The sequence below is a fragment of the Spea bombifrons genome, chromosome 1 (assembly GCF_027358695.1).
Source record: "Spea bombifrons isolate aSpeBom1 chromosome 1, aSpeBom1.2.pri, whole genome shotgun sequence".
Classification (NCBI taxonomy): domain Eukaryota; kingdom Metazoa; phylum Chordata; class Amphibia; order Anura; family Pelobatidae; genus Spea; species Spea bombifrons.
The window spans coordinates 34,048,254-34,059,477 of record NC_071087.1 but is presented as its reverse complement, the minus strand read 5'-3'; positions in this window follow the sequence as shown (position 1 = coordinate 34,059,477).

The following is an 11,224-nucleotide window of genomic DNA, read 5'->3' as shown; positions in this document are numbered from 1 at the left end:
CAGAGCACTAATCAGGCAAATATCTTGAGCGCAGCATTTAAATAAATATATATGGTTATAGCCATGTTTCGGCTGAATCATGGGGATTTTCAATACATTGGTTTAGAAAGGTTTTTTGCTCTGATTTATTTTTTTACTCTTCTTGTGATGAGACTTTTTTATACCACATTAATGTATTTTTTTTTTATAAGACTTGGCTTTCTTAAATGTTAGCAAATACACATGAAGATATATTTTGGCATCCTGCAGATTACACCACATGTTACTACATCTACAGATGCATGGATAAAAAGTATGTCACTTAATTCTCTGTTATAAGGATAACGGCTTTATTATGAATTATGTGATTTAAACATACTGGGCACTGCATGGGTTTTAAAATATAGCTAAGGCTATCCGTAAGACCTTGTACTTGGCAGGGTAATCCTTCTGGGAATCTGATTGCTACATAGGAAAATAATCTCTTCTCTGGAAATAAATGATCACATTGGTTAGTATACCTGCCATGATAAGGCAAGACAGATATATTGATTTGAAGATGAGCAAACAATAAATTATTAATCAGAAGTAAAGTGGAAATACAAAGTGAAAATAAACATGGTTGCCCAATACATTGTTAAATTGCCCAAAGTCAAGTAGTAGCATGTAGCTTTGTAGCTTTGTTAAAATCCAATGCAAATTTATGACTTCCCTGGGGAAAAAAATGTTTGTCCTCTATACCTGGGGAAACTGTTTTAAATCATTTTGGTAATTTACTATTCACATCCTGTGTTATGTTTTAGTTATCTCCACCTAATTTTCCAGTATGCAGGAGACTACTGCAATGTTCTGTAGCCTGCATGTCCATGTAGATATTAACAAATCGTTATTCTTCCAAACTGTGGAAAACATTTCTCCAATAGATACATATCTGTGTTTTTTCACACAATTAAGTCTTAGTTTGGACTGATAACGTTACATTTATTCAGTATATGGTGTGAGTTTAAAAAAACTCAGAAGAAAATCAAAAAACAAAAGTTCATTTAAGTAATATGTTCTTTATAGTTCTCTCACCTCTTTGTAGTATATTGATGTCTGGAGATGTTAAACAGAAGAAATATGCTAACAAGAATAAGTTAAGACTAACTCCATGGTTGCAAGCGCAAGTGCTCAAAGGGTTAATCTTTGCATTCCAGTTTACACTATACATTTCAATCACTGTACCTTACCATATGTAATAAATCACTACTACATGTCTTAAATACAACTTGCTTTATCAGTACACCTCATCATTCATCTGATTATTAAACATTGTACTTGTAAATACTATCATCCAGTCATAAATACACATACACTAGATTCACACACACGATATGTTTGTGTGTGTGTGTGTGTGTTGAATGTTCTTTTTCTAAATATTGTATGATTCAGACACATGGAATAGAGAGATATAAAGACAGGGTGTGTTTCACATACTCACAGGTATATATATATATGTAACACATCATCCCAGCTTTAGGGTGAGTTCTCTGCATGAAGGAACATATAGAGAAATGGTACAAGGTTCTCTGTGGCACTTCTACAAAAGAACTGAAGTGATGCTGACTGCTTATCACATTTGCTTGCTGTCTCTTGCATTCCTATGGGGAAGTCTCTTTTCTGAAAGTCAGGGGCTGTTGGATGGTGAGGGGGGGAGTGGTAGAGAGGATCAGACTGTGCAATGACTGGTTCCTTCAATACTGCCTCCCAGGCTCCCAAGGACTTTAATTAGCAGCTTTTAGTGCTGGAGGCATAAATGCACTGGCTGTAGAAGGAAGGAAATCTGCTGCGCTGATCCACAGCTCGCTGATCCTATTCCTGCAGTTGGGAGCATCTTTACGCTCCTGTACACTCTGTACATCACATGTACGGGCGCATACCTTCTGGGAGAATGTGGACTCTCATTAGCAGAAGCTCACATCTATGTTTGATTTCTATTGGAAAATAATAAGGAAGACACTGAAAAGAAAGTTACTTTCCCAGGTTTCCAGTAAGAGAAACGCGTGCTGATTGTAAGTGTGCTGGATTTATTCTTTTCACTTATTCTGCGATCTATTTACTGTTACTGCTATAGGGTGTTATATAAAGATTAGTCTTAATAGAAGGGGTGATTGATATGTTCTTAGTGTAGACAGATGAACGCAATCTACGTTAATAGCTGCACTAGCAAGGCTGTACTAATTTGTGTCAATATTGGTTCTCCATTAAATAGTGGAGGGGCTGCACAAGACAATATTTTATACGTAATTCACTGCTGGAGTTATTGCCTCTATGATTCAGGGACAACTTGGAACGATCCGAGAGGCTCTAATTAGGCTTTGTGTGTTATTTGCACCCTACATACAGGATTTTAGTTATTTTTATCTAAATATTTATTAGATCATTGATTGACATGCACCATGTATTTAGATACAAAAAATAACAATGTCAACTGGAAACAATTGTGTGCAGGTACATAGAACACACTCGGTACACAAGTAGGGATTCACTATTTAATTCACTTTTTGTGTAAATATGAGCCCGATTAAGGATGTACACAGTAGGGTTACGTGCTATTCTGGAGCATGCCAGATGTGTAATGTCTGGGGTCCCTGGAATAGGGGGCTTATGTTAAAACTGCATCCAGAACAGGATTCCCTTCTGCAATTCTAGCAGCCAATAAAAAAAAATCTAGTGCAAAGTAGTAATGTGGTGTAGTCACCATGACAACATGCAGCTTTACACTATAATTGCTTCACTTTTAATACTTTGCATATTAATTAGATAAAATGTGTACTCACAGGTAATGTTAAGTTAAGGGTTAATAGAATTCAAGCAAGGTCCTACACAAAAAAGTACACCAGACAGAATGACAGGTTGGAGACCATAATTGAAAGTGGGTTTCTATGTAAGGAAGATCAGTACTATATGGGTACATAAGTGTATAAGATATGTTTGTGGAATGAGTATTGAGTAATATGTGTGCATGGAATGTGAGTGTGGTGTGTATAGGGCATGTAGCTTTGGTATAAGGTGCATAGAGCAAATGTGTACATTGTGAATGTGTATAGGGCAAATGTAAACATTGTGAATGTGTACATTGTGAATGTGTGTAGGGCAAATGTGTGCATTGTGAATGTGTGTAGGGTGAATGTGTACATTTTGAATGTGTGTAGGGCAAATGTGTGCATTGTGAATGTGTGCATTGTGAATGTGTGCATTGTGAATGTGTGTAGGGTGAATGTGGTCATTGTGAATGTGTACATTGTGAATGTGTGTAGGGTGAATGTGTGCATTGTGAATGTGTGTAGGGTGAATGTGTACATTGTGAATGTGTGTAGGGTAAATGTGTACATTGTGAATGTGTGTAGAGTGAATGTGTGTAGGGTTTATGTGTATATATGAATTTGTGTAGAGTGAATGTGTACATTGTGAATGTGTGTAGGGTGTATGTGTACATTGTGATTTGTAGTACACAGAATTTTCACCTTTGAAAGATGGCAATATAACAGTAGCATATTTATTGACATAGTGTAGATATCACAGGCATGTCACAAAACTGTAACATATTGTTGATCTGTAATGTGCAACTGTACTGCGATGGGGCAGGTGTATTTGTTGATAATTTGAACATAGGCTTGACGTTTTCATCATAGACATTGTTACATTAGGAAACTAGTAATTTGCACACTTTCTTACACAACACAGCTGTAGCTGAAACTTTATTGTCATACAATCGCCTAAATCTCCATTTGCAATAAGTTGGATCAGAATCCCTTTGTGGAAATATAGACCTGCTTGGTGGGCAGACTAAAACTGTTTGCAGTAAAGGGGATTTAGGAAGGCATCGCTAAAGTAAATTTATGAATTAAAACTACCTATGCTTATCGATGGAATCACTTTTGAGATTTAGCTCATGGAAACTGAGATATGTGGCTCAGACAGCATTATCTAAACAATATTAGATGTTGAAGTTCTTTCCTTTCTTCTTGCCACCCTCGCAAGAGCTGCTTGCACCAATCAACAACAATCAGCAACTTAACAGTAGGAGTGAGATAACTTACTGGCGCAATAATCATGCAGATCCTTGGGAAAGTTACCTTTTCATTTAGTATATGCAACCGATTTTTTATGTATATATTGCTTATTATTTAACTTATACACTTTTTTAGTTGGAGAAATGTAAAAATATAGGATTTAGTGTAAGTGGGGAGTAACAAATCCACTTTAAGCCATTGAGCATCCATGAAAACTGATTTGCGCTGTATTTTGCCTTCCCTTTACACTCTCAAAGGATTACGAGATAGAGCTAGAAACAAAATTATGACCATTTTATGTAAGAGGGACATGACCTAAATAAAGATAACCCATTTGTTTTAACAATATCTCAGACTGGTGCTTAAGTATTGCACTGGAATTAAGGGGCTGGGGTAGGCAACCCGACTAGTTTGGCGTACAGTCTCTATTTAAATCCGCAGACATATGTTTAAAGTTGCTAGGTAAATTAGTAATTTATTTTAGCAACATCATAATTTCATTTAAAAAAGGACACAGGTCCCATTGTATATGTGAGTCTAAGTAAAGAGATTATCATATGATATTCAACTGCCACACACTACTACAAGATTTCTTTTTAAATTCTTGGTAATTTAGTCAACCATACCTGCAATAGTATAATATTTTAGAATTTAGATGCAGGCATTCTGGTGTTAACAAAAAAGACAGAGTAATATGAACTTGTTCAGATGATGATTTAGGGAATTAAACATAGATATTTCAAAGACACAATTATAAAGTGAAATATATATGCAGTAGTGTTGCAACATATTCAATAAAATAGCTGAATCTTGTTTTCATAAATATGTTGAGAAAGCACAAGCTATTATAAAATGCACAGTGTTATTTGACTTTGACCAATACTCAATAATTGTTGTTTGCTAAGATAACTGCTACCTTAGAGGTGGTGAAGTGGAACCTGATGTGATTACGGAGGCACTTCAGGTGTCCCTATGGTAGTCAAGCCTCCCACTGGACTTTCAGGGACAAATAATACATCAGGAGATATCTTGCTCTAACTGACTTAGTAATGACTCTCCTTGCAACAGAAAAGGTAAATTAGTCCAGTTTCCATAATCCATCAGTTACACCTTGCTCTTCTTGATTTTATTGATATAATCTCCAGAATGCCACAAGACGGAAACATCATTTCGAAAGGCGAGTAATGTGAAATTTGAGATGTTACTATACAACATGCTATGGCAAAAGAAGATAATCATTTGAAATTACTTTTTTTTTCATAAATAATGCAGATCAAGTTGTGGCCATTCTGTGACTGCCTAATGAAACTGAATTGTATCTCCTGTTGTCATCAGTCAAGTGACAAAACTGGTTGAAGAAGATTTGCTATACTTCAATAACTGAACAGTACACACAGAGACTTTGTGTCAGTTAAAGCTTAGTAAGCAATCGACTGACACTTATAGAATGTAGCACATTTCTGAGGACTTTTTTTTTGCTCTGGGATAGAAGGTGTTCTCCTAGGCTATGGATGCTTTTAAAGAATTCTGGCCTATTACATTATAGCCTCCCAAAGGATTTGTAAGGATTTTTTTCTTACATTCAGCAATAACAGTTCTACAATTTTATCTACTGCAAAGAAAGTGATTTTCCATTAAACCCACAAAATACTGACACTGAGAGGTTCTTCTATGTCAAGGGCTTTAAGGTATATTTTATTAATCCGTGTCCCATTGTGAATGTGTTTATCAGACCATGCCCCCTCTCAACACCATTACTCAAATGTATCATTATAATAAACAGATTGAATTAATCATTAACGTAAGAGACTGAGTGAAAGTCCTCAGCTGGAAGCATTTTTCATTCCACGTCACTTAAAATCCATGGATGACAATTTGAACTTTTACACCAACTTTTAACGTTTTAAAAACGTTTTAGGTAAAGGGAAGGTTGTATATTGAAAGATAAATAAAGGGATACATTTTAAAAACATCTGATGCCAAACTGAGATTAACAATACTGAGTAACTAGGGTTTGCAAGGAGTGCAGTGGCATTACAACCCCCCATGTTCAGGGTGTCTGGCTGTTCAGCACACCTTGCAAATCTCTATCTGGGAGTATACCAGGGGTGCACAGGGATCTGTACCTCCAGCACTCTCATTACATACCAAATGCCTTAATCCTTTGCAAAGTATTGGTATAAGACAGGAGAACAGAGATCTCTGTCAGATCTGTGTGATAGTCTATAACCACATGACATAAGGGCCCCAACACACCCTCCATTCCAGCTAAGGAAACATTGGGTGGGTTGAAGAGCAGTGCCAAGGCTCAGCAATAGAAATGATACCCAGAATAAGACTACAAAAGGATTAATCCTCTCAAAATAAAGACATGTTATGTGTATTACTTGATTGTGTGTGGCAAGGATGACCGGTCGTTTGTCAAACACATTTCAGTTATTTTCCTACTAGCACAAGACACATTGATTTTTTTTCATTTAAGGAAAAGTGCATTTTAAAGCATGTAACCTTTTTAGTGAGTAGTTTTATTTAATAGAAAACACATTCAAATCAGAATAGTGAATCTTTTGTGCGTTCCGGAACAGTTCTACATTCTGTTTTTTGTGTGCGGCTGTGGAAGATAGCCCAGTGGGTAACGCAACTGATTTTTTAAAATGATCTTCTGCATATTCATTGTTTTGGCTAGCACTGTGCGCACCATCTTAGAATAAACTTATTTATCACAATTCCACATTCACAGCTGGTTCCATACGGATGTCTTATCCTTTCATATATTTTCACTTTGACCAACAATGCAGTTATTTTGTTTTTATAGAAATGTATATCTTATTGGATGAAACATATTATTAGCAAGAAAATTAATAAGTAAATAAACCGTAGCATATCAAACAATTTATTTACAGTTTTATGGGTATATAAATTATATATTGTATATATTGTATATTATTTCTTAACATGCTCTAATTTAGAAACTACCCTATATTCATATCAATTGTTTATTTATTTTGTTTTATAATTTTTTTATTTTTTTTTATCCATTCCTAGCCCTTACCCTGTGAAACTAATTATTTACTAACACCCACCACAATTACCCAATACATTAAAAATAACATGTGAAAAGTATCCCCTTACAGTCAGGCTCACAATCACAAAAAGAACAAATACAAAAGCAGTGCTTACAGGAACTGCCTTTGTCATCTGACTTTGTCTGTGCATGTGATTTGCTGTAGCAATGATCATGGAAGTGCAGGGGATCTGCTGTAGGTTGACCATTTCAGTCACTGAGTGGTCAGCTACAGTTGTGCCTCTACAATTATGGTGAAGGGGGGTCATTTTTCTACCCAATACGTCATTGGTCCCCTAGGGAGATCTTTTCATGACATACCTGGTACGTCATTGGTCACAAGGGGTTTAAAAGGGTATAATAACAAATGTTTAAGAAACTCTTATTTATATAGCAACGGGCATCATGTGTCTGCTTTTGTGTTGTTGGCAAACATCATGAATGCTACAAAATTCTACACAAAGACTATTTCTAGGAAAGTTTAGGGCATTCAACACAGGGGCTCAGATGTGGAACAGGCATGTAATGTGCTGTGATTATGACCTACACTTATAGGTACATTTCAGCAGTTAGTGATGTATATTTGTATTTGTTCTCAGGGACTCAAATTATCCTTGGACATAGGAAAATTAACACCATATCTTTAGTCTGATTTACAACTTCAGTTGTTCAATCAGAACTCCACTACAGCATTTTCTCCCCAATCTCCAGGTTAGTCATTTTGGTTGTGATCATCCAGGGAAGCTCTTTGAGAAACTAGCAATGAATTAACAGCCTTCTTTTAACTCCATTCTGTAAAATTCAAACAAAATAATGTCAGCCTGGAAATGTTTGGTAATTTTCCATTGACTATGTAGACAGATCATATTGTTCTTAATTTACATTTCTTTATAGAAATAGATAAAAAAAAGTGGTCTGTTTTGGGAAGGATTTCAGTATAAAAATTCAGCTCAATCAGAAGAAACATCCCATCTGCTTGAGTGGTGATTGTTCCAGATTCAGTCTTGAGACATAAATGCAATGCAACACTGCTTTTACTACAGAATTAGACAAAATGTATTTCGCAGTAAAAGTCGTGATTAATGGATTTTTATCAAATGACCATGTGGTATGGTCACAACTTGGCGTGCCACCTGGTGTGTAGGAGGGTATATGATTGCTACATACAAGGGATACTTGTCTCTAGGTTACAGAAGTCTCACAACTTCACATATTAATTGTGTTGCAATGTGCCATATGTATAAAGAGAATTCTTGGTATATAGCATTACATGAACTCCATTGGTTAGTGTGGTGATTGCTCCACATTTAGGACTTTGCGTAGAATTGATCTTTATAAATACATCCCTATTCATTCAATCTGTGCCGGCAGCTTTATATGTCATAGCTGAAACAACAGAGGCATCAGACTATCCTTTATACTACTTATTTTGCAACACTTTTTTTGTATGAAATTGTTGATAATATTGCTTGCAATCTAGTTTGTCATGCGATGGCATTTTGTTTAGCTGTTATTTTTTGTTATTTGTTAAATGAACATTGGAACCAATTTTACATTGACTTTAGTGCAAGGTAAACCTTTATTATTATTATTATTATTATCAATGGAGGAATGTGAAACTGGATGTACTCAGTTTGATTTCAATGGTCACCCCAACAAGCATTCATGGGACACCCCAACAAAGATGCAAGATCCAAAAAAAAGAAAATACCAGATGCATGCAATAAAATGTATCGGAGTTTATTCTTATACAGAGTAGAAGCAATTGTCCACAATAGTTTTATTTCAAGACCTGGCCTTTAGGTTCTCTTCTTATCATTAAAAAGGTTTTGAGAATAAAGGCCACACGCTAAGGTATGTTTGGTTAATGAAAAAAGAAATTGTAAATGCAAGTGAAGGGTTAATAGGAAATAAAGAGTGTGAAAGAACCCACATAAGACAGGCTCACATACACACATTGTTTAACTATTGCAGAATGCAAACCGGCAGCCCCTACCAGATCAGGGCCCTAAGCAATCATGTAATTTGCATATTGGGTAACGTTCTAAATTATCTGGCCCTGAGACTCTAGAAATGTTATCACTTTAATAAGCCATTGGGAAGATTCTATGCAGACAAATGTGTTAAAAGAATGACTCTATACTAGCCCTCACAGAAACCTCACCTTGTCATTATTTAAAGATACACTTAATTGAGTCACTTGCATTCAAGCAGGGCTATCAACCATGCAAAAGCAGCAATTGGGAGCCTTATATATGATCACAGCAGTGTAGGATGGGAAAGGGTCAGTCCCAAACTATGTGATCCTGAGAATCTGACCCTTCAACCTGAGACCCTGATATTGGGGCAAAAAACCCAGAGACTCAGCGTCAAACCCTGACAATTCACAAGTTTGATAAGTCTCTTATATATTAGCTCCGATACGGTAAATCATTTTCTGTTGCAAACATGGGGCACCCAAGCAAGATCATTAGAAGCCAATAGAAGAATAGAAGATTGAACCAGAACAGCAACAATATTGCAGCAATTTATAGAGCAATCTAATATTAATATATAATTATAATATAATATTATATTATATATGCCTAACATAACAGCAGAAAAACAAAAAAGAAATACTACAGTTTGAAAGCCAGCTTTTTTGGTACTTAAAGGGTTATAATCTTGCATTCAGGTCTGATGGTGCTGTTACAACAGGCACAGACCTTGGGTAAATTGATTTTTTATTTCATCTAACAAGACAATGACAAGACATATCCTCACTTGTTAAAATTCAAAATAGACAAGCAACAATATTTTATTATTTCCAGATGAAAAAAAACTCCTGAAAATAGAACTGGCTGCTTGTCTTCCTCTAATTTTTCAGATGCCAAGTGTAAATTTTTATGCATACTTGTGAAGTGAGGCATGAATTTCCACATACAAAGCAGAAGTCCATTTGCGTTGCAAATCAATCTAATGTCATCTTCAGGAATAGCAAAATGTGTTATTAGATCCCTAAAACAAATGGGAGTATAAAACACGATTGCCTAATGCAGAGTATGAGACAGCAACAAATGCAATATCTGTTACAATAAACGGGAGGTTAAAAAAATATATAGGTCAAGAGGAGGCCAGTAAAATATTTAATTTCACACAGACCAGCATTCTCTGGCTGACACGATATATAAATCATCATCTTAATTTCTATAATCTAAACTTAGTTTCTCTTTATCTTGATGCAAATCACCAATTCTGTGTAATATTTGCTCTTCTTGGCCGCAACCTTCTCGCATTACTAGCGGATAGATGGGAAAACAATGTAATAAGCTGGACTTTGCCTGCAGCCAAACATATATATAAGATTGGTTTGGTGCTTTTTTTATATTCTGTATGTAGCATTCTTTTCTCCTTTGTTTTCTTTGATCATCTTAAGGAGAATCAATACTTTGAGTGTCTTTGGTATTTAAACAAAGAAATCCCAAAGGTTTACTTTATTTCTCCATGTTCATAGTTTTTACCACTATACGGTGTCTTGAAGACCCGTGTACTTGCCACAATTTGTAAAATAGACACATGAAAGCATTTGTCAGAAGAGTTTCTGAGCATATTGTTTTTAATCCTTAGCCTAAAGAAGATTTTCTTATTCAGTTGTGAATATTTATGTATAAATCAGTAAGCCATGAATAAGAAGGCATATCATGGGGCACAGTGGCATTTAGAGGATTAAAAGGCATATCATGGGGCACAATGGCATATAGGGCCATACAAGGCATTTCTGGGGCAGAGTGGAAAGCCTGGGGGCAGATGTGCATAACTGGGGGGGCAGGTTGGAAAAAAAGGAAATAAAAACAAAATATTTTTCTCAATCATTTTTCTCAAAAGAAATAGTTCACAGTTTACATGAATTAACATTTACTGGTAAAACTTTTTTCCTACAGGGTCGTCTTATATTTAGGCTTTTTCTTTTTTCATAAATTAATATTCAGATTTTGGGGAGTCGTCTTATAATCAGGGTCGTCTTATAATCGACGAACACGGTATTATCAGACATAATATATATTAAACCTTTAAGTGATAAACATACTCTCAACTCAACCTCTAATCCATCTGACAGAGATTTTATTCTATTTTTCCCAGCGTCACA